Below are 27,113 nucleotides of genomic sequence, written 5' to 3'. Positions count from 1 at the left end.
GGTGGTGCGAGGCCCTTGGCCTGGTGTCCCACGGCACCTGGACACTTGAGACTGCTGTCTCGGCCAGAGGTGTGGGCAGAGTGGGACGGGCTGGCGTTTCCATGAATCTCTTGCCATCGGAGGTCAGGTGAGTCAGGCCCCGCCCACCAACCAGCTCCCTCTAGGTTTCTGGTAGGAGGCCAGGGAGACAAGCTGGGGAGCTGGTTGGGAAACAATGGCACCCTCTTCCCCACCCCCGGTGCCTCCCTGCACTTGGTACAGGGCCCGGGGGGCACAGCTGGTTACCAGGGCAGCACAGGAGGAGCAGGCTGGGATGGTGGGCACAGCAGGCCAGCTCCCGGGGGAGTCCGCAGGTCGGCAGAGTGATAGAGCCAGCCGGGAGTTCAGTGTTTCCCAAGCTACAAGCATTTGCACCCCACCTTCCCAGGTGTCCCGTGTCCCCCACTCCCTGCACATCACATATCTCTCTCTCACACACACACACACACACACACACACACACACACACACACACACATTCAAACCGCGTTTTAAACGCCAGTCAGTGTGGCATTGATGTGAACAGTAATGTCTGCGATACAGTAACAGCAAGTATCAGAGCTCAGAGGATGCTTCGGGCGGGCCAGGCACAGCGGGCAGCGCTTTCGATTTGTCAATATCAACCCCCTGAGGGTGGTTCTCCACTGGGTTATTTGCACCCATTTAACAGATGGGGAAACCGAGGCACAAGTGGATGGCGCCACCTGCCCAAGGTCACGCTGATTCAAACCCGGGCCGTCTGACCCCGAAACAGGCCGCCTCTCAGATCACAGGTCAAGTAGGAGTGAGGCTGAATTTTCCTCCCCCAAGTCCCACTTATAAATCACAAATAATACAGACGGAAGTAGGACACACCCATTCATGTGCCCCCCTGGTTCTGTCCGCAGATCCCCAGTGTGTGGGCACCCACTTGGTGTGGATCTGCCCACAAGGGCTGGGGTACACCCCGTCTGTGGGGGAGCTGAGACAATGTTCCCTGTGGGGGTGGGGGGAGAAGAGGCCAGCCAGACCCCCAACCCCCGGCACACCCTGCCCCGGGGCTGTCAGCTCCACATATGTTCACACCCAGCTGTCCCCCGCCCCCAGCACCCACGGGGATTTGGTGTGAGTGTGGTGGGTAGGGAGGTAGGAGGAGAGCAAAGTCCAGCATTCTGAGGCCCATTAGCCACGGAGACCCCGCAGACAGAACCCAGCAAGTTCCTTCCGCCCCGTAGGGTGCGAAGCCAGCACAAGGGGCCACGTCACTCCCCTGTCCTCTGTTCTGCACCAGGCGCCCGGCCGTGCTGCTCCCGAGGGCTCTCCCTCACGTCTGCGGGGAGAATGCTGAAGGCCAGGCTGCCCGGCTCCGGATCCACAGCAGAGCCGAATGGGAGAGTGTGACCGACCCTCAGCACCAGCCGTGGGTACAGCCTGTTGTGTGGCTTTAGCTGGAAGTCACAGCGTGGCCCGTGGCTCACGGTCGCCTCCGGGCACCTCCTGGGAGAGCTGGCGGCCCTTGGGAAGCCCTGGGGCACGTCCCAGTCTCCTCCCCGGCCCAGCCTTGCTCCAGCCCTGGTTAGAGTGACATTGGAGAACTGGTTTCACCTTCTCCTGGAAGGAACAGGTCAAATGGGGCAGGACGGGCCTGGCCTCTGGGCCTGGACCCACGGGGACCTGTCCGACAGGCTGGGTAGCTGGGCCTGTGGCCATGAAGCTGGGACTCTGAGGCCTCCTCTGGAAAAGCACCCCCTTCCGCCCCCTACCCCAGCTGCACGTGGTTGAGCAGGTGGCCTTCTGAGCAGGTAGCTCTGGGTTCCGTTCCTGCTGCTGCTCCTAACCAGTGGGTGGCCTGGGCTAGTCGATCCGCCTCCCTAAAGGCCGGAGTCCTCATTCATAAAATGGGAATAATCATTCCCACTGCCCGGCCGGCGTGGCTCAGTGGTTGAGCCTCGACCTATGAACCAGGAGGTCACGGTTTGATTCCCGATCAGGGCACATGCCTGGGTTGCAGGCTCGATCCCCAGTGTGGGGCGTGCAGGAGGCAGCCAATCTATGAGTCTCTCTCATCGTTGATGTTTCTCTCTCTTTTAATTTAATACAAATTTTAAAAAATAGTTCGTACTTTGCTGCGTCGCCAGGAGAATGCGATGAGTTAAGGAATGACCAGGGCTGGGCCCCTTGGATGTGCCCAGGACGTGTGGGGTGAGGGACAGGTAGGCCTGCGGTGCCTGTTGGCCGTGTGTTTACTTGATTTCATTCCAACCCTCCTGAAACGCCTGCCCTGGGCCCGGCTCTGTTACCTGGAACTCAGGGGCAACGGAGGTAAATGCAGTCCCAGCCCCGTGGACCCACATGGCACCTACCCCTGGGTCTGGAGTGTTTGCCATTTAATCTCTTAAAGACCAGCCCTTCTCCACGTTCGGGAGAGAGTTGGTAAAGCCTGCACAAATCAGAGAAATAGCTCGGCCGGTGTAGCGCAGTGGTTGAGCATCGACTTATGAACCAGGAGGTCTCGGTTCCATTCCTGGTCGGGGCACATTCCCTGGGTTGTGAACTCGACCCCCCAGGAGGGGGCGTCGTGCAGGAGGCAGCCGATCAACCATTCTCTCTCAGCATGGGTGTTTCTGTCTCTCCCTCCCTCTCCCTTCCTCTCTGAAATGAATGACAATATATATATATATTTTTTAAAAACTCAGGCACATGCCCAGATGGACAAGGCACCCAACAAGGGCAGGCCAGGACCCCCAGCCGCTCTGGAAAAGGCAGGGGTGCCCTCAGCCATGTCTGCTTATCCTGCGTCCTCTTTCCCAGCGGCCGCGGGCGCCCGGGAGCCGGCGTGAAGTGCTTGCTTTAAAAGCCTAATTATTTACACTGACAGTATTTACTTTTAACTCCCGTGGCTGAGTCAATATCATTTTTCCTCCTCTCCTCGGGGCCTTGGCTGGGAAAGCCGAGAGCTTTACGAAACCCACCTGCCTGCACCTCTCGATCCCATTGAGGGCCTTTGAAATTTCACCTGCTCGGGAACTGGCTTACGGAGGCCGTGAGGGTCGAGGAGAGGCCGGGGTGGAGGCCTCTGTGTTTGCCGAGGCCTGACTCTGACGCCTGTCTCTTATCTGGGCCCAGCCTTCCGCCTTACAGGATTTTAGACCAGCAAGCGCTGTGCCGTTTTCCAAGTCCTGCCCAGCGATGACCTGAGGCACTGCCCCAACCCCGGTGGGCAGGTGGGTGGGAATCTTCCCCAAACCCTTCCCCAAAGCCGTGACCACCGGGGAGTTTCTGAACAGACTGTGACTACGAGAACCAGCCCTCCTATCTGTCCTCCCGATCGCCGCCCCGGCGAGTCTTTCGGGCTACACCCCGCCACTGGGCACCCTGTACCCAGGAGGGAGCCCCCCGGGCACTGGGCTCAGTCCTGGCTGCCGTGCGGTGCCAGCAGATGAGAGCGATAACACCTCCTCCGTTTGGCAACCGTGGAGCTGATGGAAAGGGGAGATTAGGTGTGGGGCAACCTTGAACCGGCTTCCCGGACACCAGCGAGGCCAACCGGCCCATGTTTCTTGTTGGACAACCTGTGTCTCCATTCGTGGCCTTGTCATCGGCACGTTCACGGCGCTGTCTGCAGTGGCAGTGCCCTGGCTGCCCCTGGCCGTCTTAGGAACAATGGTCTGCAAGTAGCTTCCAATCGCTGGGTGGTGATCCGGTCTTTGGGAACCTTGGGGAGGGGGCCTTTCCGACTCTAGGAGCCTTCCCTGGGTCTCAAACCCAGGCTGGAATGGAGGGAGCCCGCTGTTCCTGCCCATAACCGTGGGCTCAGCAAACTGGTTTGCCTCTTCACTCTCCTCTTTCTCTTTCCCGCCCCAACTAGAGCTTCCCAAAGCCTCAGTCCTTGTCTGGCCAGTTCATCTCTGGGTCCCCACAGCCCAGCATGTTCTCGGAGGGTGGAAATGCTGAATGAATGAATGAATGAATGAATGAATGCAGAGGATTGAATGCAGCCCAGCACCCAGGCCCCGGGGGACTGACAGTTCATTTCGCAAGTTTACATTTTGTCCTTCCCACAGCTGGCTCCTCCCCAGGCCTGAGGGCAAGTTGCAATAGATAAGCTGGAAAGGAACTGACCGGTTTGATCCCAAGGTGTGGGTACAGCTGTTGCCATGGGGGGGAGGGGGGGCGGCTGAGGCAACGAGTGCTGGTAGATGTAGATGCTTCCAGAAAGTTCTGTTAAGGCTTGGTATATGGGTGCCCTGAACGCAGGTCTACAGAACCGTGGGGGCAGCTTGCAGGTGGGAGGGGAGGGGGGCAGCACCGTCAGGGTGGGTCCTAGGGCCAGGGGATGGTCTTTAGGGCAGCGATTTCCAACTGGTGTGCCGTGAGCATTTTGAAATCATGCAGTGCCTGACCATCCAGTCTGGGGAACGACCTCTTTTCCCTTCGCTTATCCAAAAAAAAAAAAAAAAAAGACAACAGCCAACACAGCAATAGCCGTCCAGTGTGAATGAATCAAAATCCCTATTTCTTTTTTTTTTTGTCAGATTGGCAAAAAATAGTTTTTGGTGTGCCACAGAGTTTTAGGAATTAGTCCTTGTGTGCCATGAGATGAAATGGATTGAAAATCGCTGCTTTTGGGTCATGTCAAAGGGTCCGCCAGCGTGTGTTCCAAACACTAGGAGGGAGGGGTGGGGAGTAAATACAACAGGTCTATATTTAAGTGCATATCTATATATACCTTTAGCAATTGTTTTTTATTTTATTATTATTATTTAAATATATTTTTATTGATTTCAAAGAGGAAGGGTGAGGGAGAGAGGATTTAGAAACATCAATGATGAGAGAGAATCATGGATCGGCTGCCTCCTGCACACCTCCCACTGGGGATTGAGCCTGCAACCTGGGCATGTGCCCTTGACCAGAATCGAACCCGGGACCCTTCAGTCTGCAGGCCGATGCTCTATCCGCTGAGCCAAACCGGCCAGGGCAGCAATGGTTTTTTAAAATATAGATGACTGCTATGTTGTCCCCCCCCCCCCCCCCCCTCAATGCATATGTTGAAATCCCTGCTCCCAGTGTGATGGTATTAGAAGGTGGGGCTTTGGGGGGGTGCACCGGTCACGAGGGTGGAGCTCTCATGAGTGGGGTCAGTGCTCCCCAGCCCCTTCTGCCGTGTTGAAGACATGGAGCACAGGACAGGGCAGGGAAGGACAAGGATGTGGGGCAGGGCAGGTGGAAAGTCACAGCACAGCCACGTCATCTCTCATCTCTGGCTTCTGTGCTTGGTGATTAGGTTACCCCTGCCCCACCTCGAGCTTCCTGAAGGCGTGGACCTCATCGGTTTTGTTCCACCCGGGGTCTCCTGTGCCTGGAACAGTGCCTGGCTCAGAGTGGGTCCTCAGTCATTCGGAGGATGGATGGGTGGATGGATGGATGGGCGAGTGAACTTTGAGACCCCAGAGTGGGACTCAGGAGAACACGTCCTTTCCTCCCTCCATCTTTCTTCCTTGGACCCTGTAGGTTTTTGAGTGAGACTCAGGCTTCCCCAGGGAGGGAAGACTCACAGCAAATGTCCACACTGGCACCCGTGACCGGAAGAGCAGAGCTATGGGGGCCCAGCGAGGGTTTGGGGAAAGACTTCTTTTGCACCTACCCCATCTTTTCTTCAAAAAACGTTCTCCACGCCTTCTGAGTGCCAGGAGCCCCGGGAGTCCTGGGGGCCGCCCCCGAGGGCCCAGTGCATTCGCCACACCATGGAGTCTCCAGGCAGCACCCACCCCTGGCTGGGCCATCGGCACTTTTAAGACAAAAGAATGATGGGCAGCTCACTACCTGCTGGTAGAGCCCAACTCGGATATCAAGGCTTTGATTTCCACGGGGTTGGGGTCGGGGGTGGCGGGGGGGGGGGGAGGGAGGGCTCTGGGGAATATACCGTCTCTCTCCTCCAGATGCCACACGCAGGCTCTGGGCCATGTGGCATCCAGGCTGTGTATCCCCCAGGAGGTGAATGCCAATCAGAGACCTGTGCTCAGATGAAGTGCTGGTGTGGACATGGGCCTCCATCACCGTCTCAGGGCCGGGCCCCCACTCTCTGCCTCTGGCCACACGTCTCATCCCGGGGCCCAGCAGACACCCCCCAGGAGGCGAGGCCCTGCAGGCCGGGGTTTACCTGAGATCTGTTTTGGAAGTCATTAATCTCCCAGCGTAGGAACCTCTTTGTGGCGAGAAGCACGCGCTGACACTTTTGTGTAAACACGCCGCTTAGCGTATTGACAAACTGGTGGCTGCTGCTTTGATCCCAGGCTGCGGTGGGGGCTCGGGGCGGCCCCGCCTGGCACCCAGGCGGCTCTAATCCCTCTGCACTCAGATCCACAGCGAGGATTCGGGGTCTCGATTGTCCTCCATCCACTTAAGCCCTGCTTGGGGTTGGTGTCGTCACCTTCTCCCGCCTCCGCGCCGGCCGGGGCCTCCCCGGTTCGCTTCTTAGCCAGGCGTGCAGCACAACTCCAAAGGGCAAACCTGCATGAAAACCCTCCAGCGCACACAGATGTAATCACTGCGGCAAATTGGAACCATTTGTGGCCGGGGTCTGATGGCGATCTACGAAGACTGCCCCGCGCGGCCCCCTCACTTTCTTTTTAAGTGGCTTCGTTAGGGTTAGTGAGAAAAGCAGGCAGCCCTGCCAAGGTCCAGGGGGTGAAGGCGGGGAGGGGAAGGGAGGGGAGGGGAGGGGGGCTGACATGGTTCCTTTCGGCTTCGGGGACACGTGCAGTCTCCTTGAGTCTCTTCCAAAGTCACACGGAGCCCACTTCGGTGGCAGCCGGTAACCCTCCCACAACGCCCCAGTGGCCAGGCCACCTCCACGGAGCTTCCGCCCAAGGTTTGGGGCCCTTTCAGGGAGTCAGGGTGCTCTGTGACTTGTGTCGCCTCTAGTTACCCTGAGAAAGCAAGGGGAGGGCACGACTTTTTTTTTTTCCCCTCCAGGAGCAGGATTCGAACCCGATCTGTTATGATTTCTCGCCAAGCACCCCAAACAGACGCCTGTGAAGGGAGCCAGGGAGCCGGGACCCAGAGCGGCCCCGGGAGCAGCGCGAGGGCGTGAGATCTGTTTCTGATGAAATCGCCACTGAGGTTTTTGGAGAGTGAATCGGGGAGGAAGTTCCGTTCCAGGGCGCGACGGGGCTGACCTTACAGGGAGCTTGCTTTCGTGTTTGGTTTGGTTTGGTGGTGGTTTCTCGGCACCATTTTTAGGCGTTTCTGGACTTGGCCCTGCTCTCAGCAACCCGTCGGCGGGGTTCTGTTGGATTTCTCGGGGGCAGATGGGAACGTGGATTCGCAAAGACCCCAGCCACCAAGTGTTTCTGCGAAAATTATAGAAAACGTTACCCGAGAGGGCCCCCCCCGCCCCTACCTTTTTCTTTTCTCCATCTCCAGTTTCGGTGATTATAGTTGGAGGGAAACATTCAGGCTGAAAGAAATTTGATATTTATTTTCTGTGAACTTTAATAAAGAAAGTGGTGGGTTTGGGACTTTTTTTTTAAGGCTCCTTTGGACAAGTCCATTTTTAATTTAATTTTTTTTTTTTTTAATAGCACCTTTTGGCATAAAGCTGCCGCGAGGTGATGGATGAAGCTGCTCGGAGGTTGGGCCGAGAGCCGTTCTCGGCGGGCTGGCCCGAGATTTTGGGGGGGTTTCTGGCTCGGGGGGCCCCCTCGCCCCGGGACCCCGCTTCACCCAGGCGGGCCTTTTAAAACGTGTCGTGCCCAAGCCCGCCTTGAAGTCCATGTTTGTTTGGGTTTGCGGAATCCCCTGCCTTTCTTTCTTCAACATTCTCAGATGTCCCCGCTTTAGGCCGAGTGATCAGCCCTAATCCACTCCAGCCCTGAGCAGGAACGGTCCCCTTCGCCCCCAGGCACATCCCATCACCGCAGCCCCGGGGCCTCCGTGGGGAAATGGAATCCCAGACGCTCCGAGATGTCTTGGGAGATAAGAGCGACCCTAATCCCGGGGTCACCCCGGCCCTGCAGGAGCTGCGGTTCCCCGATACATCCCCGCGTCCTTACCAGCCGGGGACGGAGCAGCCACCGTCCGGCACCTTTTCCGCAGGGCCGGGTGGTGTTAAGAAAATACCCTCTCCCCGGTGTTATGTTAGTGAAACCGAAGTCGACATGAATGGCTGCGGGGAACAGAGGGGGCATTGTTCTCCCCGGGCCGGGTGCTCAGAACTGGCCGGGCCCTGGAATCCGACAGGCAGGGAAGTGGATGCCATCACGTCCAAGCGGGCTATCCAGTGTCCGGCGGGATCAACTGCGCGCAGAGGCCGGCGCGGCCGGGAGCCTGCCAGCCCCCGGGGCATGGGAAGTTTGGTTTCCAGAGGAGAGGCCCACCGTGCCACGTGACTTGTGACCACGTGGCGACGGGCTGAGAGAGGAAGCCACCTGCTTCTGAGGGAGAGAGAGAAAGCGAGGAGAACCCAATGCCGACCCCCCAACCCTATAAAGCAGCGGTTCTCAACCTGTGGGTCGCGACCCCTTTGGCGGTCGAACGGCCCTTTCCCAGGGGTCGCCTAAGGCCATCCTGCATCTCAGATATTTACATGACGATTCATCACAGTAGCAACATGACAGGGATGAAGTAGCAACGAAAATAATGTTATGGTTGGGTCACAGCATGAGGAACTGTATTTAAAGGGCCGGAAGGTTGAGAACCGCTGCAAGAATTGTCCCATTTAATCTTCCCAGGCCTCCCAGGAGGCAGCGGCTCTCATTTATCCTGTTTATTGAATTTTACTTTTCTTTAAAAATTTTTTTTATTGATTTAAGAGAGAGAGGGAGAAACATCAATGATGAGAGAGCATCATGGACCGGCTGCCTCCTGCACTACCCCCACCGGGGCTGGAGCCTGTAACCCAGGAATCAAACCAGTGACCTCCTGGTTCATGGGTCGATGCTCAACCACTGAGCCACACTGGCCGGGCTCATTTTGCTTTTCAGTTATGGTTTGTGCTCAATATTATTTTGTGTTCCTGGCAGGTGTACAGCCAAGGCATTATCAGACCCTTTTATTTTATTTATTTTTATTTTTTTTAAAATATATTTTATTGATTTTTTACAGAAAGGAAGGGAGAGGGATAGAGAGTCAGAAACATCGATGAGAAAGAAACATCGATCAGCTGCCTCCTGCATGCCCCTTATTGGGGATGTGCCCGCAACCAAGGTACATGCCCTTGACCGGAATCGAACCTGGGACCCTTCAGTCTGCAGGCCGACGCTCTATCCACTGAGCCACACCAGTCAGGGCCATCAGACCCTTTTAAAGATGAGGACATGGAGGCGGAGAGCTGGGGACCTGGTGGCCATAAGCCGGGAGCTCTGGCCTCACAGCCCGCACCCCTTGCAGCTCTGCCCGACCACCTGGCCCTCATTTCCCTGCCTCCGCATCTCTCATGCCGGGCACCTGGGCGAGGCGGCGGGTGACGCCAGAGCCCGTGGCCCTCAGCGTGTCCGTGTCAGCTGGAGGCCCAGCTCCGCCTGCCAACCTCTGCCCCCCGTTTTGTTGGCTGTGGGGTGCGCTGTGCCTGCTGGCACACCAGGCCCGGAGTGCCGGGAAATTAGCATCTGCCAAGGTTGGGGATGATTGTGTGTAAGTGCTCCAGCTCCCTGGCCCCTCCGGTGGGAGCATGTGTTCTGCGGGCTCCCCAGAGCTCCCTAGAGCTCCCCAGGCGGTGCGCTCCAGCTGCCCCCGGGTAACTGGCCGGAAGAGGCACACCTTACTGTCCTCCTCCCCGCCCTGCTGGTGTTTCCTGGGCTCACCTTCCTGACACCATCTTCCCTCGAACCCTGGTCCCTAGAGCGACTCCTGGAGGAACCCACACTGAGCCAGCCTGGGACCATGCTTCTATGCCGTTCCTTTAAAAAAAAAAAAAAAAAAAAAAATATATATATATATATATATATATATATATATGTTTTTATTGATTTCAGAGAGGAAGGGAGCAGGAGAGAGAAATAGAAACATCAGTGATGAGAATCATTGATCGGCTGCCTTCTGTACGCCCCCCCACTGGGGATCAAGCATGCAACCGGGGCATGTGCCCTTGACTGGAATCGAACCCGGGATCCTTCAGTCCGCAGGCCGACGCTCTATCCTCTGAGCCACACCAGCGAGGGCTCTATGCCATTCCTGACTGATGTCTGTCTGTCTCCCTCCGGAAACTGGGGCCCCGTGACAGCCGTCCCTCCCATCCCTGGTGGCTAACTGAAAGCCTGGCTTGCAGTAGGTGCCAAGCAACTACTTAGGAAATGAAAGGATTTGGAAGGAAAGAAATCCCTTCCCTCTCACCTAAGTTTATGTTTCGAGAGTTTATCCTCTCCTTAAGACAACACATTACATTTAAAGACGTTTTTAATCACTCATCCTTTACCGAAGATTCCCTCTTCTCAGCTACCTAACGGGGGGGCGGACACGGCCCCTTCTCTGCCCTGTATCTGGCCGAGGGTTGGGAATGAACCAGCTTCTCCTCGAGGGTCCGATGAAGACCTTTGGAGGGTAGTTCAGAGGCCGGCCAGCCATTTGCCAAGCCTGCGACCCCCTCCCAGGCTGCAGCTCCCAGTCTTGCTGGAAATTAGCGGCGCCATGTGACTGAGCTGTAGCCAATGGACCTTGAGCAGATACGCACGGCCTTCAGCCCGGCCCGGAAACGCCGCCCACACGCGTCCTCCACGCTTCCCCCCTGCAGCTCGATGGTGACCGTGACGGGGGGAGCCGCCTGTTCAACACGGCCGCGCACCCCGCGGAAGAAGCCTAGGTCTCGGAGCCACCGCCTGGAGCAGGGCCGCGCCCTGACCTGGCACCTGCATCAGCCTGTCCTGGTGAGAAACCATGTTCTATGGCGTTGGGACTGTCACACATGTTGCGGGTTTCTTTGTTATAGCAGCTGAGAGGGCCCTAACGGACATGGAGGCCCTGGGTCCTCTGCTATATGTATGCAATGTGTCCGTCAAAATTCTCATTTTCTGCAGGATGGCAACTTTCATGAAAAAAATCAAACAGCAAGGCCTTAGTTTATGTGGGAGGGGAGGGGGGAGGGGGGAGCGTAGTGACTAGCTTTGTGCCCTGAGTACTTGTTTACTCTGCCTCTTGGGTGATGCCATAGACTCTCTTTCTAGAAAGTGTTGTCTAACAGGCCAGCACAGGGACACCTGCTCCAGCCAATGACCTTGGGGAGAGGGAGTGGGTAGGTTTGTCAGAGTTCAAGGTCACCGCTGTTGTCTCCTGCCCTCCTCTGGGCTCCAGGAGCAATGGAGGTGGGTCCTTGGGTTAAGAGCAGACACTTCAACCCTAGCCGGTATGGCTCAGTGGATAGAGTGTTGGCCTGCAGACCGAAGGGTCCTGGGTTTGATTCTAGTTAAAGGCACGTAACCTTGGTTGCAGACACCTCCCGGGCCGGGCCCTGGTTGGGGCTCGTGCAGGAGGCAGCCAATCCATGTGTTCCTCTCGCGTCCATGTTTCCGTCTTTCTTTCTTCTGCTCTCCCTAAGAATCAATGGGAAAATAGCCTCAGGTGAGGATTTAAAAAAAAAAAAAAGGAGCAGACACTTCCCTGGTCCCTCTGACCTGCCTCGCAGCTGCAAACTGTTGGAAACGCGCTCGTAAGCTCCTTTAGAGCCCAGAGGGAAACCAGCCGCCACCGGGAGGTACTCCAGCCGCCACCTCCCGAGGAAGGAGCAAGGAGGATTGGGAAGGTCCTGGTTTCTGGAAGCAGCAGATCAGGGTTTGACTCTAGGGTTCGTCTTCTCGTGGTTACTATTCCCCTTTTACGGATGATGGAGGCTGACTCCTGAGCCCGCATCTTGGCCCTGAGCCTCGCCCATCTCCCCCAGGCAAAGCGAGAGAGGAGCCCTTTGCTGATTTGATTGCTGGGCTCACAGAGGCTGTTTTAGGAGGGGCCCTGGGCGGAACCCTGGAGGTTCTGGTCTGAGTTGGTCACCCACTCACCCTCTCTTCCTCAGTCTCCTCATCTGTACAATGGGACTGTCGATGGTGCTTACCTCCCCCGAGTGTTGTGAGGACTGAGTGGGGTGATGATGCCCAAATACACACTTTGCATACTGACAGCACCCGATAGATTTCAGGAAATATTTCCCCCAAAAGATAAGATAGGCAGAGGACTTAAAAGATTCTAGTGACACAAAAGATTATGCACTGGAAAGTAACTCTGTCTCCCACTCCTGACACCCCAGTCTCACCGGGTGTCTCTAGAGCAGCGATTTTCAGTTGGGGCGCCGTGGCAGGCACACTGGGGTGCCGCAAGCGTGTTTACAACATGCAGTACCTGACTATTTACCCAGGGGCACAGACCTCTTTTCCTTTAGATTGTCAAATCAAAAAAAAAAAAAGGCAGCAGCCAACACGACAATAGCCGTCTGGTGTGAATGGATCAAAATTATACCTATGTTTCTTTGTCAGATTGGCCAAAAAAATGAAATATATATACTTTTGGCATGGCAGAGAATTCTAGTAGTTCATTCATGTGTGCTATGAGATGAAAAGGTTGAAAATCGCTGGTATAAACTGTGCTGATCAGTGTCTTGCGTACACGGCCAGAGATACTCTCCGTCTACACCAGCATGGAAGTGATGTAGACAGAGGTAGGACCGACACATAAATATTTTGACTTACAAAAATGGAAGTGCCAGATGGTTCGCCCTAACTGGCGGGTGCGTGTAAACACGACGGCTTACTGTACACACAGTTCCGCGTGGCGTTTATTTTCGCTTCTCACCTAGCCCTAGTGCGTGGAGACCCCCCGTGTCAGTTCGTACAGACACGTCCCGTCCTGTTTAACAGCCGTGCAGTGCCCAGCCTGAGGCAGACCTTCCGATACCTTGGTTTATCTGACATGCTGCCTCTGGGCTGACCGTGCCCGGTACTGCGTGCGGCTTCCGAAGGAAGGGTTAGCCCTGCCCTTGGCATTCTCCATCCCAGCCCCGGCCAGTCCCCAGCGTCCAGCACCTGGTAGTTCCTTCTAGGGCAGTGGTTCTCAACCTTCTGGCCCTTTAAATACAGTTCCTCATGCTGTGGCCCAACCATAACATTATTTTCGTTGCTGCTTCATCACTGTCATGTTGCTACTGTGATGAATCGTCATGTAAATATCTGATATGCAGGATGGTCCTAGGCGACCCCTGTGAAAGGGCCGTTCGACCGCGAAAGGCATCGCGACCCACAGGTTGAGAACCGCTGTTCCAGTGGGTAACTCCTCGGGACTCACGTTTTCCTCACTGCGACTGGGTTACCCCAACGTGGGGCTCCACGCCTCAGATCTCTTCATGACTCGGCTTGTAAGCGGAGGCCCCTTAATTTGGCCCACAGGACTGTTTAACGCCTTTAAACCCCGTTAAACCCATGTAATGACTTTCCCCTTGCTGTGCTCCTGGCTGTGAAAGCCGAGAGTCGGGGCCCAGCCTCCCACCTGTTCCCCAGATTAGGCCGAGCTGGAGCGGCTGTGGGGCTGGAGGGAGCGGCCGGGGAGGCGGGGGGAGCCCGCTGGTCAGCCTCCAGAGCAGGGCTCCTGGCCCCAGTGGGTGCTGGGGCCCTGGGGCGGCCGGGGCAGTGCCAGCTCTCAGACCTCCCGCCAGGAGGGGGCGGGGGGGAGGGAAGCAGTGTGGGGCCCGCTTGGCCTGGGCCAGGGGAGTGGCCGGAGCTGGCGTTGGCTGGGGGAGGCCTGGGTCACGTGATCTGGGTAAGGCAGGGAGACACCAGGTTGGCTGTCCAGTGAGATTTCCAAAAACGCTGTCCTCAGCACGTCACTGCCTGTTCTGGAATCTTCTTTCCCCGACTGCCCATGGTGTGAGCAATGGCTGCTGGTTTCTACGCTTCCTTCCGGAGACACCTGCCCTTCCCTCTCTCACACTCAGTCCACCTGGGACAAAGGGGGATGGCTCAGCACTTCCAGGTCAGCAGGCGCCCTAGGACCAGCCGATCGGAGTAGTCAAGGTCACTGTCCATAGGGATTGGTTCAGGGGCAGCCCTGGTCCAGCCCCAGTGATTGGTGGGAAGGTGGGCATGTGACCCAGGTCTGGGAAATCAGGGTGTTTAACCCCTTGGCCACAGTAAGTGCGTTAACCATACAGTTCAAGAGTAGTTCAAAGAGATTCAGTCCCAGGACCCTTGTGGGCATAACCAGGAAAGAGATGCATTCTTTCCAGGGGGATGACTGGAGGAGAACATGCCAACTTGGGGTGTTGAAGGCCAGCTCTCCACTGTGAGGAAGTGGTTAAGACCGAGGGAAACAGGGCCGAGAGGGAGAAAGGCAAGGCTGAGGCCTGGTGACATCACCTGGCTGCTGGATCCAGCCACTCCTGAAGACGTCCCATTAAGGTGGACAAATACCTTCGCTTTTTTACATACACGAGCTTGCTTTGAGTTTGTGGGTTTCTTTCAGCCCAGAATCCTCACTGAAACATCACTCACTGTAGATACCATACAGCACAATCCGACCCCCCAGAGTCCCAGACTCCCTTTCCTTCCTCCTCTCTGGCCAACGTCCTTCCCCCAAACCCAGAATTTGCCTTTGATATATCCTACTTCCCCCTCCATCGCTCAGTTCTTTCTCTCCATGTAGTAAACCATTTCCCACCCCCTCCCAACACGACACCGTCAGCTAACATTCGACTCTGTGCATACAACTAGTGGGTCTGGGAAGGTGTGATGTTAACAGGTAGCTTTCCACTTCCAAGGAGCTGGTAACCCAGTTGACCTCAAAAGGCATCAAGTGGCTTTTTAAGTGATGGACATGTTCTATATATTTTTAAAAAATATATATTTTTACTTTATTACTCTTAGAAAGGAAGGGAGAGGGAGAGAGAGATAGAAACATCAGTGATGAGAGAGAATCATGGATCGGCTGCCTCCTGCAGGCCCCACACTGGAGATGGAGCCCGCAACCCGGGCCTGTGCCCTGACCGGGAATTGAACCGTGACCTCCTGGTTCCTAGGTTGACACTCAACCACAGAGCCACGCCGGCCAGGCAAATGTTCTATATCTTAATGGCTCTGGTGGTTATACAACTGTATGCGCTGGTCAAAACTCATAGAAGGAGACACTAAAAAATAGCGTGTTTTACTGTATGTAAATGTTGCCTTGATAAATTTGACTTTAGAAGGAAAAATAAAAGCCAGTACCTTTAAATTCTGGCCAGCTATCCTTGTTGCTCGAGCCAAGAGATATGCTCTGTCTTGGCAAAAGGAGAGAGGACCCCACGTTGAAGCTGTGTGAAAGGTCTCCCAGCACCAAGCCAACAGGTTCTCTTGGTCCTCATCAGAAGACTCACCTCTCTCCCCGGGGAGTCAGTGTTGGGGAAACTGTGTCCCTAAGTCAGCCCAGACCATCTCTGCGCCGCGTTTTGGGACATGTGCTTCTTGGTTCTCTGCTTGCTACATGTCTATCACCTCCCAGGCCTCCCAGCACCTGGGAACAGTGTTGGCTGTTCCCCAATTCTCCTGCCCCCTTGCACACGGGCAGTCCTTGGCGGCCAGGAGAGAGCCTGCTACCCACGGCCTGGAGACATCACTACTGAAGTCTCCGGGGCCCCTGGCCTTTGTCGGTGCCAACTTCTCAGGGGCATGTCCCTGCCACTTGGGTGGCCCTCGGTGCATTGAAAGGAGGTACACCTGCGCTTCCCTGCCCCTCTATCTCAGTCCTCCAGCCTTCCTCCACCCCCTCTGCGGGGGCTTCCCTACCCACCTGCCTGCCCACCCCACAACCCATCCGCCAGTCTCAGCAACACCCCGCGACGCCCCCCAGTCAGCCTCAGAGACCACCGTGGGGGGAACGGTGGCCGCCCTTCGCTGGAGGGTGTGATACACGCTACCGTGCTGTTCTCGTCGGCTTTTCTGTTTTTCCTGGCACAGGCTGGGAGCCGGGGGCGCTCGGTGCCAATGATTCGCGAGCGCGTCACCCTCGGTGGCTGCGTGGCTGCCCGGTGTTGCGAAAGCTCGGCTGGGCCTGGGGCTCCCGCAGCTCCTTGGAGATCTCTGTAATTACCTTCCGTGATCCACCGCCGAACACCCACTCAGCTCCCTGCAAGGCCCGCCACACCCATTCCCGGGAGGAGCCGAGAACAAGGCTCTCCGAGGCCTCCTCCTCTGAGGGGCTTCCTCCTCTGACACCACCGGACCTAGTCCTGCCGGTCCCTCTGTGGGATAGCTGAGCCTTGAAACTGACAAGGAACTAAGGGGAGCCTTGAAACTGACAAGGAACTAAGGGGAGCCTTAAAACTGACAAGGAACTAAGGGGAGCCTTGAAACTGACAAGGAGCTAAGGGGAGCCTTGAAACTGACAAGGAGCTAAGGGGAGCCTTGAAACTGACAAGGAACTAAGGGGAGCCTTGAAACTGACAAGGGGCTGGTCCCGTCATTCAAGAGACATGCCTGGGGCCACGTGCACCCCTGATTTGTGACCGTCCCACATGCCTGGCATGTAGGAGACCTTCTGGAAATGTCTCTTCCGAGTTGGCTTTTCCTTCCCCAGGTCAGCTGTTCAGACGGCTAGGAAATGAGAAGAGCGGTTGTCCACTGCACTCCGGGGACATTGGCATGGTCTGAGGATGGGTTTGGTTGTCACAGCTAGAGAGGTGGGGCTGGCATCCAGCAGGTAGAGCCCTGGGTGGCTGGGGAACCTCCCACGATGCACAGGGCAGCCCCCAGCAAAGGATTGCACCTGGCAGCGCATGGAGGTGGAGAAGGTGGAGGAAGCCTGAGCGAGAAGCAGCCACACCACATTCCTCTCGCTCAGGACGGAGCCGCGTGGTTAGCGCTGGGCCCGGGGAGGCCTGTGCCCACGTGTGAATCCCGGAGTGATGGACGTTTCCCGCCCGGGTTTGATGTGAGTGGCTGCTAATGAACAGGGCTGCCTTGATGGTGTGCAGAGGGCACCCTTCAAACGAACCAGTTAGGGAGGGTTTCTTAGTGTAAATTTTTCAGCAGGCGGCCCGAGGGCATGCTGAGCCTGAGAGTACAATGGAGGTGCTGGGAGGCCCGGGATCCTGGCCACCACCGACCCACCAGGGCCCAGAACACTGTTGTCTGAAGTCAGCGGGGAGCTTGGCCCTCATGCCACCCAGAACTTCTCCTCCTGAGGGGGCAGTGGGTGCGGGGGTCCCTGGTGGCCCCACTGTCTGCCCGCTGCCCAAGCCCCTGCACTGAACTCACTGGCTCCCAGTGTTGTGCCCAGATTTCAAGATTCCCAAAAACCCCCACAGGGAGCCAGCGAGTCCGATGCAAAAGCAAAGAGTCATTCATTTCAAACCTAGGTTTGGCTCCCCTGCCACACTCACCGATGCAACGGTAAGCTCCAGCGGCGGAGAGAGCGAGGCCTGATGGGATTGTGGGTTTTATAGTAAGGGCAGGGGAGGGGACTGTGGGCCCCGCCGATTGGCCAGGCGCTAGAGGCGCGAGTCGGGTCTTGTTACACAGGATGTGGTCATCTCTCTGGCGCGCACGTCCCTTGATTGTCATTGGTTAGTTTCCTGGGCGTGGCCAGCAGGGGCCTGGGCTTCCGGGAAGAAGGCACTCTCCTGAGCACATGGTGGCCGCCCCAAAACTGGAGGACCCAGGGCAAGATGGAGGGCGCAGTCCTCGCCCCCCCAAGGGCGAGCTGAGCCCAGGCTCCAGGGGCCAGTCCGGTTGCTGGGGGTCCAGCAGATCAACCAGTTCCAGCCCAGACAGGAAGTCCACGTCCTCCGTCTCGTTCCCGGGGGCGCTGGCGATCGCCGCCTCCTCCATCTCCTCGAGCGAGGGCACGCGCCACGCCCCGCCGCCGCTGCTGCTGCTGCTGCTGCGTGGGTCCGGTCCAGGGGCGGCAGGCGGGTGGCAGCCTGCGCCGGGCTCCCACCGTGGGCTGGGGAGTCGGTGCCCGAGGCCGCCAGCAGCGTGGTCAGGCCCCGCGATGACTCGCCCTTTCACCAGGACTTGCTGAGTCATGGCTCGCCCGCCCTTCGCCAGGCCCCCGGGGCTTTAGGCTGTGTGAGCACCCGCGATCCTGCCCTTGGCCCTGCCTCCCACACCCTGTGTGTCTCATCCATCGGCAGCTGGGGCTCAGCTCCCCCAGGTGAGGGCCAGGCCAAGGCCTCCCTCTCATTCTCCCGTTTCCCTGCTCTCTCCAGCCCTGACCTTCTAGGGAAGGCGCTCCCGCCTGGGGGTTTGCTGAAGACTCCTGTCTGCTCTCTGTGGCTGTCTCCCCCAGGGCCACACTCCCGGCGTCTCCTGTAGAGCTTGCTCCCTCTTGTCCCCGATTTTCTTTCCATCACTTGGTGCTCTGAGGCGTCCCCAGGCCCTTCGCTCAGCAAGCCGATGCCCACACAGCCTGGACAGGGGTGGAACTCGATTTCAGACCCCGCCTTAAACTCACAGCCGGGGATAGTGTATTTTCTAGCCTTTAAGTGTCTTTTTATTTATTTGTTTTCTCTTTGCAGAGAAACCATCCATCCATTCAACAAATATTTATTGGACACCCGCAGCGTGACACGCATGGTTCCGGCCCCAGGGGGTGGAGTTTCGGACGAAACGGGCAAGATTCCTGCTCTTCATGAGGGTAAGTCACGGGCAAACAATTAAAAAAAATAGATGCAATATGTCAGGTGCTGATGGATGCATTGAAAAAGAAAAAAGAGGCAGGATGAAGGATTAGAGAGGGACAGTGGTGAGGATATGATTTCACCTGGGGGGCACAGGGCAGTCTCTCTGGTGAGGTGAGGAGAGATCTTGGAACCCCAAATATTTAGAGTGGTTAAAAGTGAAGCTGTTCTGGCAGGGAAGAAGGGAAAAAATATAGGAGAGATGGACATAGAGAGGGTAGTCCAGGGGGGCTTCCTGGAAGAGGTGGCATTGCAGCTGAGAGCTGAGAGGAGAGAAGAAGCCAGGGTATGATAAAATAACAGTAAAAATAACTTTATTTTTAAAATGAAACTGAAATAGCTGAACATGGAAAAATAGAATTCCAACAGTACACACAGTAAACAGAGAACATATCCTCATCCCTTCAAAACCAGTCTCCTGGTCCCCTGGCCCCAAAGGCAATCCCCATTACAAGCTGTGTGTGTTTTCTTCCGATAACATTTTGTATTTATGTAAGTGTTTTAGTGTGAGTCCCTCGGTCTCTAGCACCCTTTTCCAAATACCAATAGTAGCATATTATACCTTTTCTGCACCTTAATTATTATTTTTTTAAAATCCTCAACTGAGGACATGCTTTCATTGATTTTAAAGAGAGAGGAAGGGAGAGGGAGAGAAAGAGAGAAACATCCATCGGTTGCCTCCCACACATGCCCTGGCTGGGGATCAAACCTACAACCTGGGTCTGTGCCCTGCCTGGGAATCGAACCTGAGACCTTTTGGTGTCTGAGCAAATGCTCCGACCAACGGAGCCACTCTTAATTTTTCTTTTTTCGTTTAACACGATACCTTGGAGATTTTTCTGTATCAGCTTGTGAAGGCTTCTTCCGTTCTTTTCACAATGAAGCGCTGTCCCACCCTGGAACTTGCTTTCACTTACTCAGCGAGACTCTAATTCAGTGGTTCTCAACCTTCCTAATGCCGTGACTCTTTAATACAGTTCCTCCTGTGGTGACCCAAACCATAAAATTATTTTCGAGCTTCTCTCCTTTCAGCTCTCAGCTGCAATGCCACCTCTTCCAGGAAGCCCCCCTGGACTACTGTAATTTTGCTACCGTTATGAATCGTAATGTAAATGTCTGATAGGCAGGATGTATTTTCATTGTTACAAATTGAACATAATGAAAGCATAGGGATTCATCACAAAAACAATATGTAATTCTATATGTGTTTTCCGATGGTCTTAGGCGACCCCTGTGAAAGGGTCGTTCGACCCACAAAGGGGTCGCGACCCACAGGTTGAGAACCGCTGGAATTGCTGGGAGTAGATGGTTTCCCGAATGCTTTCGACATCCACGTGCAGGCGTGTGACTATCTATTGGGTAACGATTACTGGAAGTAAATACACTTATTGAATAGATTAATTTAACGTAGCGACAAGATGCATTCTTAGACGCAGGCCAAGGAGGATGTGTGGCTTTCATTTTCGTGCATATTGACTGTTTACCCTCAAAGGGATTATTCCGATTTATATTCCCTAACAATAGACAAAGGCACCTTTTCCCTCGAATCCTTACCCACAGCGTGTTTTCCAGTGTTTTGACCTCTCGCTGCCGACCGGCTGCTGAAAAAGAACTCGGCTGGTCTCGATGTGCGTTTTAGGGGCGCTCAGTGAGCGTGCACACCTTCACAAGCCTAAAGGGCGGGCGGTGCTTCTTGTTCCATAAACCGCCTCGTTGTAGCAGCGCCAAGGTGAGGCGCCTGTTCGGTGGCCAAGGGGATGCCAAGAAGGCGTCCAGGTACGGGAGGCGGAGCTCAGGGGAGCTTTCCGGGTCCAGGCTCTGCTTTTTGAAAGTCTGTCGTACATGGACAGCCAGGGAATGAAGGAGCCCGCTGACAGAAGGGACAAAGCAGAAGGAAGAGGGCTGAGAGATGACCCCAGGGGCCCTCCGGCCTCTAGACATTGGGGGCAGAAGGAAGGTCGAAGGCAGGCCGAGGAGCAGCAGCCAGGAGAGGAGAAGCTGTCAAGCAAAGGAAGGGGCTCAGGAGGGACGGAGGGCTTGACCAAGAAGTCAAGTAAGAGGAGAAGAGAGGAGACTCTTTGCGTTGGACACCACGGAGTCATGGGCCAACGTGAGGGCTGTGTAGGTGGCGTGCTGGCGCCATTGAGCTGGATGTGGCTGAAGAAGTAGAGGCAGGGCTTGGAGGCCACAGGTGCGAGTTGTTTAGAAAGACATACCATCGCTGGGGAGAGAGGAGGGGCCAAGGGAGATGGTTTGGTTTGGTGTTTGGATGCAGGAGAGAATGATCCGGGCAGAGGGGATGCTGAGGAGAGGGAGTGTGTGTCGCTCGAAGGGCAAACTCTTAGGAGGGAACAGGTCTCAGAGCCCAGGTGGAGGGTGGCCCCTGGGGGGAGGGAGGTCTCCTGCTATATCCAGCAGCCAGAGAGAGAGAGAGAGAGAGAGAGAGAGAGAGAAGAGAGGGGTTTGCAGCAGGCACACTTGTGGGCTTGGGTGGTGGGAAATGAGACAGCGTGAACCTGGTCCTTTCTCTCCCCTCCACAGAGAACGGGGCAGGCGGGCAGCCCCTGGGGAGGGCAAAGCCGCTGAGCAAGAGGAGAGCGGGGTGTGGGCATCGCTCTGAGCAGGACAGGGACTTCTCCGAGGCTCCACGCTCCGGGCCCGGGGCTGCGCCTCATGTCCTGGGGGCCTGCCTCGCTGACTGCAGGCAGCCCCGCCACCGAGAAATAAATCGCGCCCAGGCCAGGGCTCTGTGTTGCCCGGAGTGGTTCATTTCGAGGTGTCTGATCTCGACACCGTTGGCGGAGTTATTTATGTCTGAAATGATGAAAATTCCCTCCCCCTCACTCCGGGCCCATAAAGAGTGTGGGGAAGTGGCCCCAAGACCAGCCTGCGCTCCCGGGGCGTGTGGATTACCGCTGTCACGGCCGTGTTTCGCGCCCCCATCCATCTTCCGCCCAGACTCCCCTGCTCACGCCTGTCAGGACGGGGCACTGACCCCTGCCGGGGCCGGGGCCTGGGCTGGGCACCATGTGGGCCTGAGCTCGGCTTGCGAGCAAGTGCTTTTAATAAGTGTCACCCTCCCCAGGCTCCTCCCTTTCCTGGCCTCCTTCCGACTGGCTCAGCAGACCCCGGTTCCCACTGAGCGTGGGGTGTCGTCTCCTACCCACGCACACACTCGCCACGGAATGGGCTGGGTCCTGGGCCCACAGGGGTCATGGGCACGTGGTTTTGTGTTATTCCATTTCCACATCGACTGGATTCAGGATCCTATTTTTTTTTTTTAAGTATATTTTTATGGGTTTCAGAGAGGAAGGGAGACGGGGAGAGAGATAGAAACATCAGTGATGACAGAATCATGGATCGGCTGCCTCCTGCACGTCCCCTGGTGAGAAGTGAGCCCACAGCCTGGGCAAGTGCCCTGACCAGGAATAGAACCGTGACCTCCTGGTTCACAGGTTGATGCGCAGCCACGGAGCCACGCTGACCAGGCAGGATCCTGTTTTCTAGAAAACGCTACTCGAGGAAAGTGTGGGAGGGGGGCTGCCCGAGACATCCCAGCTTTTTTCAGCTTTGCATTGGACAAAGTCCCCGAATCTCATGTGTGTGTAATTTATTAAATTTTTGAGGAATTATTTTATGATGAAACATGTTAATGTTGACGTTATTCCAGACTCCCCCCACCTCCCCCACTTTGTTCACCTCCAGATACCCCCACCTCCCGTGTGTGTGAGATTTAAATGAGAGAACGAAGGCAACGTTGCACTTCCTTCCACCATCATTTTTATTAGGCACCTCCCCGTCCCCCACCTGCTCGCTCCCCTGTCCCAAACACACAGTGTCCAGCACGGAGCCTGGCACACGGCAGGTGCTCAGTAAACCTTCGGTGGAATGAATGAATGAAGGAGCAGAAGGGGCCAACCTACCTAGGCAGTAATCCTTACGTTTAACCAGCACTTCCTAGGGGCCCGGAGTTCTGCTAAGGGGGGAGGCGGCCGCGCTCCCATCCCCAGTTGGGAAGACGGCAGCTCCGTCCGGTGGAATGACGCACGGGCGGTCTCCTACCGTGGATGTGCCTGAGCAGGGGTGTGGACCCAGGACTGTCTGGTTCCAGAGGCCAAGCTCTGGCCCACGGTCGTGTCACTCCGCGTGTGACAGCAGCAAAGCCAGCGTGGAGGGTGACGCTGTCCTGAGGCCATCGGCACCCGGTGCGGCTGCGAGAGTGCTACCCCCAGGCGTCAAAGGTGGGCGCAAGGGCACGTTAACACGCATGGGCTGAGGGGCTAAGGGAGCAGCTTTCTGTCCAGCGGAAGGGGACATGGAGTTCGGTGCGGGCCCACCTGGGCCATCAGGTTGCTCTGGGCCCGGCCCAGCCCAACGGACTCACCCTCCCGCGTCTCCAGCTGCCTCGGTGCAAGCGTGCTCAGCGCCAGCCACCAGCATGGACTCCCCGCGGCCTCCCCGGAGCAAACGGAATCCGGATGGTTGGCGTAGGTCAGTGGTCGGCAAACCGCGGCTCGCGAGCCACACGTGGCTCTTTGGCCCCTTGAGTGTGGCTCTTCCATAAAATACCACGTATGGGCGTGCACGTACAGTGCAACTGAAACTTCGTGGCCCATGCGCAGAAGTCGGTATTTTGTGGAAGAGCCACACTCAAGGGGCCAAAGAGCCGTGTGTGGCTCGCGAGCCGCAGTTTGCCGACCACTGGCGTAGGTGCCCTGCCTTGGTGGGGAGTGGGCTCGGGTGTGGGGAAATGGCCCTGCATCTCCTGCCCTTCTGAGTCCTGGCCCATCGAGGTCATCGCTACTCTGAGGTGACCCAGGAGACGGGGCCGTGGGAGGCGACTGTCTGGCTCCTATAGGCTGGGCGGTCTCTACTCCCACCCACCCGCCTCGCCCCTCCCACCCACCCACCGGGGATTGGGCTGCTCAAGCAGGCAGGGGCCACCTTCCTCTGGTCTTTAGGGAATAGAGGGCTTCATTGACCCATGAGGCTGGGGTATTTGCTCCAGGAAGAGCCCGGAGAGCTGACATGGGAACCTGGGTGCAGGGCGGTGCGGGGGCCTGGGTTCCGGAGGAGGAGGGACACGCATCCCCCACCGGGAATGATGGCCCCGCTCGCCCAGAGGGCCGCCCTCCACCCTCTGCGGGCTGGCTGGCTGCTGTCGCGTCCCAATAAATTAAATCTGCTCCATCGTCACTGTTCTGTGCCCGAGACGAGCACTTCCAAGGCAGATTAGAAAGGAACTTAAGGGGATTAAAAGCTTCTCTTAGTGAAAAACAATGTTTCCGATGGGAAATCCATTTCCCAATATGAATTTCAGCAGAAATGCATGATTTCCGTGCGGGCGCCGCTGCCGCTCAGGGAAAGGGGGACGTCCCCCCACACCTCCCGCCCTCCGCTTTGCATAAGTGAGAACGAGGATTCTCTCCCCGAGATTGATGGCTTCCATAAAGTCCTGCGAAAATGTTTCTCCTTTGTTCGCCAGGGAAAGGGAAAGTGTCTAATGGGTTTGGAGTATTAAACGAGTGTCGGTTTGTATTGGAAACCGGGGGCGTCCAGGAGTGAATACCAGACACCCAAGGAAATGGATTGGCTGGAGGTGGAACAAGTCAGTGCTCAGTTATCTGCATGCGGCCTCGCTGCCCGGGGTGGGGCAGAGGGGGCGGGAGGAGCCCTCCAGGCCTCCGGCTCCCCTGCCTGGGTGGCTGGCTGGCACTCTGTATACTCAGGGAATTGAAAGTCACTTTAATAACCCGGGTCCAATATAATTTGGAAGGTAATTCTGCTGCAGCAGCTATAAAGGAATCATGAAGACAGTCCAGAGGAGATGTAATTAATTTTTGTGCTATTACTCATAGGTTGGGACGCTCCCTGCCATTAGAAAGTTGACTTAAAATCCTGAGCTAATTCCCCAAAGCCAGTGTGGAGCTCCTGCCTGGGAGGGGGAGGGGGGGGGGAAGGGAGGCTAAAACTTGGGGAACCTGCTGAGTCAGCCAGGAACTGTCCATTGAGGGAGCTGGGCAGAGAGCTGCTGTCTGCACCCGTGATCTGGGGGAGCCTGGGAAGAGAAAGGCACACAGAGCTGCCTGTGGGTTCCACCGACCGGTGAGTGAGGGTTTGTCTGCTGTTGGTGATTCGCAGGCAAATGGGGGGTGGGGGTGCTGTGGGCAAACCCTGTCCCCAGTGTGCCCCATGGAACCGGGAGTCTGTGACCATGGCTTCGCCTTGGCCAGACTGCAGAAAACCCCTCCCTGTGCCTGCTCGGCGTGGTGGAGGGAGCACGTTTTGGTGGGCAAGGACTAGAAGCCCATTGGTGCCAGCTCAAGGCAGGGAGAGGTGGTTGCAGGGAGCTGAGACCATGGAGCTGGGCTGGGGTCAGAGGTCACCCAGAGGAGCTCCCTCCTCCCCTCTTCCTCCCTCCTTCCCTTCTCCTCTTTCCTTTTCTCTTGCCTGCAGTGAGGCTGAACCGGAGTCTTCCCAATCACCCAGGCCTCAGCCGCCATCTCCCATGCCGGCGTCTTGAGGAGGGGCGCCCCGGCTCTCATGCCCCAAGCCAGGATGTTCCTGTGCGAAGCTCCTGGCCCCCCCCCCCCCCTTTCCTCCTCCCCCCCACCCCCGCCCCGCATTCCCCACGGAGACCTTCCGCTCCGTCACACCAGGCTGGTGCCACCTCTGGCGGGAGGCCTGGCCTCCTAGGAGGAGAGGCTGGGCTTCTGGAGGTCACGGTCCTCATTTCCAGCCCTAATTAAGATTTGCTGGCAGGTCTGGGTGCCAGTCGGGAGCCAGGCGCTGCGTTAGGCGCTTTGCTACTGGGAAGATCTCTTTAAAACCTCGCAGTAGCCGAGAGGAAGTGCCGTCGCCATCGCGTTTTACGGCTGGGAAAATGGAGCCCACAGAGGGCCGTGACTTGCTCAAGGCACACAGCCGGGGGCAGGGAAGGGCGAGCTGTGAACCCCGGACTGTGGCTCTAGAGCAGTGGTTCCCACCCTTTTCTGGCCACGCCCCACCGAAGCATCTCTGACATCCTGATGCCCTCCCGCCCCCCTGCCCCCTGCCCCCCGCCCCCCGTGACATAGAATTCTTATTATTCACAAAGTGAACTCCTCTTCGCGTGGAGGAAGCCTGAAAGGCCGTTCACTTGGTCTCAACAAGCTTCCAAAGAACATGGCACCCATGAAAGAGAAAAATAAAAGGACAGTTGACATATTGAGGAAGAAATCACTAAGAAATTGTTAAAAATAATAATAGGAAGTGATAGGAAAAAATAGCAAATGAAGTTTCCAAACATATAACAGGGACCTGAAATGCATCAATATGTCACAATACATATTTATATACTGTATATGAGGGCCCTGGAACCGTAAGACATGCCAAAAATCCACCGAATTGCCCCCCTTAAAAAATCACATTGCCCCCCCCTCCCCCCCGCGGGGCGTGTGCCCATGTGGGGAACCCCTGCTCTACAGCATCCACGCTTTGAACATCACGGGGTTTTAATGTTTTTTTTTCACTGCAGCCCTGCAAAGGCCAGAGAGCAGCCCGAGAAGCCATATGGACGGAGGTGAAAACAGTGGATTAAGAATTACATATTGTGAGCTGACGCCTGGGAGCCAGCGTCCACCGGGTTTCTTCACTCTGTGCCTGGGACCCGCCCCTTCCCCCCAGGCCCCCGCGCCCCCTGCCCGCCTCCCCTGGCCTCCACACATTTCAGGGTCCTGCTAGGAACCCAGCGCTAAGATTTGGCTCCATTTTAATGACACGTCCAAGCGCCTTGCGGTCCGCGGCCCTTCTGAAATTGTTTTAATTGACGTTCCATGAATCCTGGCGGGTTCAGACGGAGTTCATCTCGAAGCCCATCCTGATTTCATTAAAGATTTGATCTTTCTTTTTTCACCAATAAAACACTTATTATCGTTATCTGTTTCGTCACCATTTTCTCTCTCCAAAGCGGGGGGTGGGGGTTGGCGGGGGGTGGGGGGGGGTGGCATCTGCCTCACCTTCATGCCCGTAAGACTCAGGAATCATCTGTTGATTTCCCTGACACACAATCACAGTAACGTCAAAAGCAATAATTCGCGAATTCTTATTCTCCTTTTAAATTAAGGCAATCCTCATGCAAGGGGAGTCTTTACGCCTGCAGGTGAGGGTGTTTGTGAATTACCTGCACCCAGGGCTTGGGAGAGAATCCTCCTCCTAATTATAGGTGTTTTGGGGTCCCCTCCCCGGCAATGAGGAGATGTCAGAGCTGTTCCATGGCCGAGGCAGAGGGCTCACAAACATTGTCCCCCCACCTCCCACCCACAGGGGGTCCATGATGGAAGCCCACGTTACCGAGGAACCAGATAATGTAACGGCGAAACCATCCCGCCACGCCGCCCGCTGACCCGGGTGTTAATAACGACCAGTGACTTGCTATTAAGTCATCGCCGCCCAGTCTGGGCCGGGCCTGCAACGGACGCCTGGGCGT

General features: G+C 56.4%; 2 long non-coding RNA genes across 3 annotated transcripts; both read left to right on the top strand.

The window, feature by feature from the left end:
• LOC118674818 lies at positions 1 to 26,563 on the top strand. Of its 2 annotated transcripts, XR_004973706.1 has the most exons (4): positions 16 to 127; positions 10,748 to 10,880; positions 18,485 to 18,603; positions 26,163 to 26,563. It is a non-coding gene; the product is annotated as an uncharacterized LOC118674818 (long non-coding RNA). The 2 variants fall into 2 exon arrangements; XR_004973705.1 differs by lacking the exon at positions 10,748 to 10,880 and having other exon boundaries at positions 1 to 127.
• Positions 23,690 to 25,235, top strand: LOC118674819. Its single transcript, XR_004973707.1, has 3 exons — positions 23,690 to 24,254; positions 24,659 to 24,751; positions 25,103 to 25,235. It is a non-coding gene; the product is annotated as an uncharacterized LOC118674819 (long non-coding RNA).
• Positions 26,564 to 27,113: the final 550 nt, after the last annotated feature.

This window comes from Myotis myotis, unplaced genomic scaffold (genome assembly GCF_014108235.1).
Source record: "Myotis myotis isolate mMyoMyo1 unplaced genomic scaffold, mMyoMyo1.p scaffold_m19_p_19, whole genome shotgun sequence".
NCBI lineage: Eukaryota > Metazoa > Chordata > Mammalia > Chiroptera > Vespertilionidae > Myotis > Myotis myotis.
Note: the sequence above shows the minus strand (reverse complement) of the source record. Positions and strands in the feature narration are given on the sequence as shown.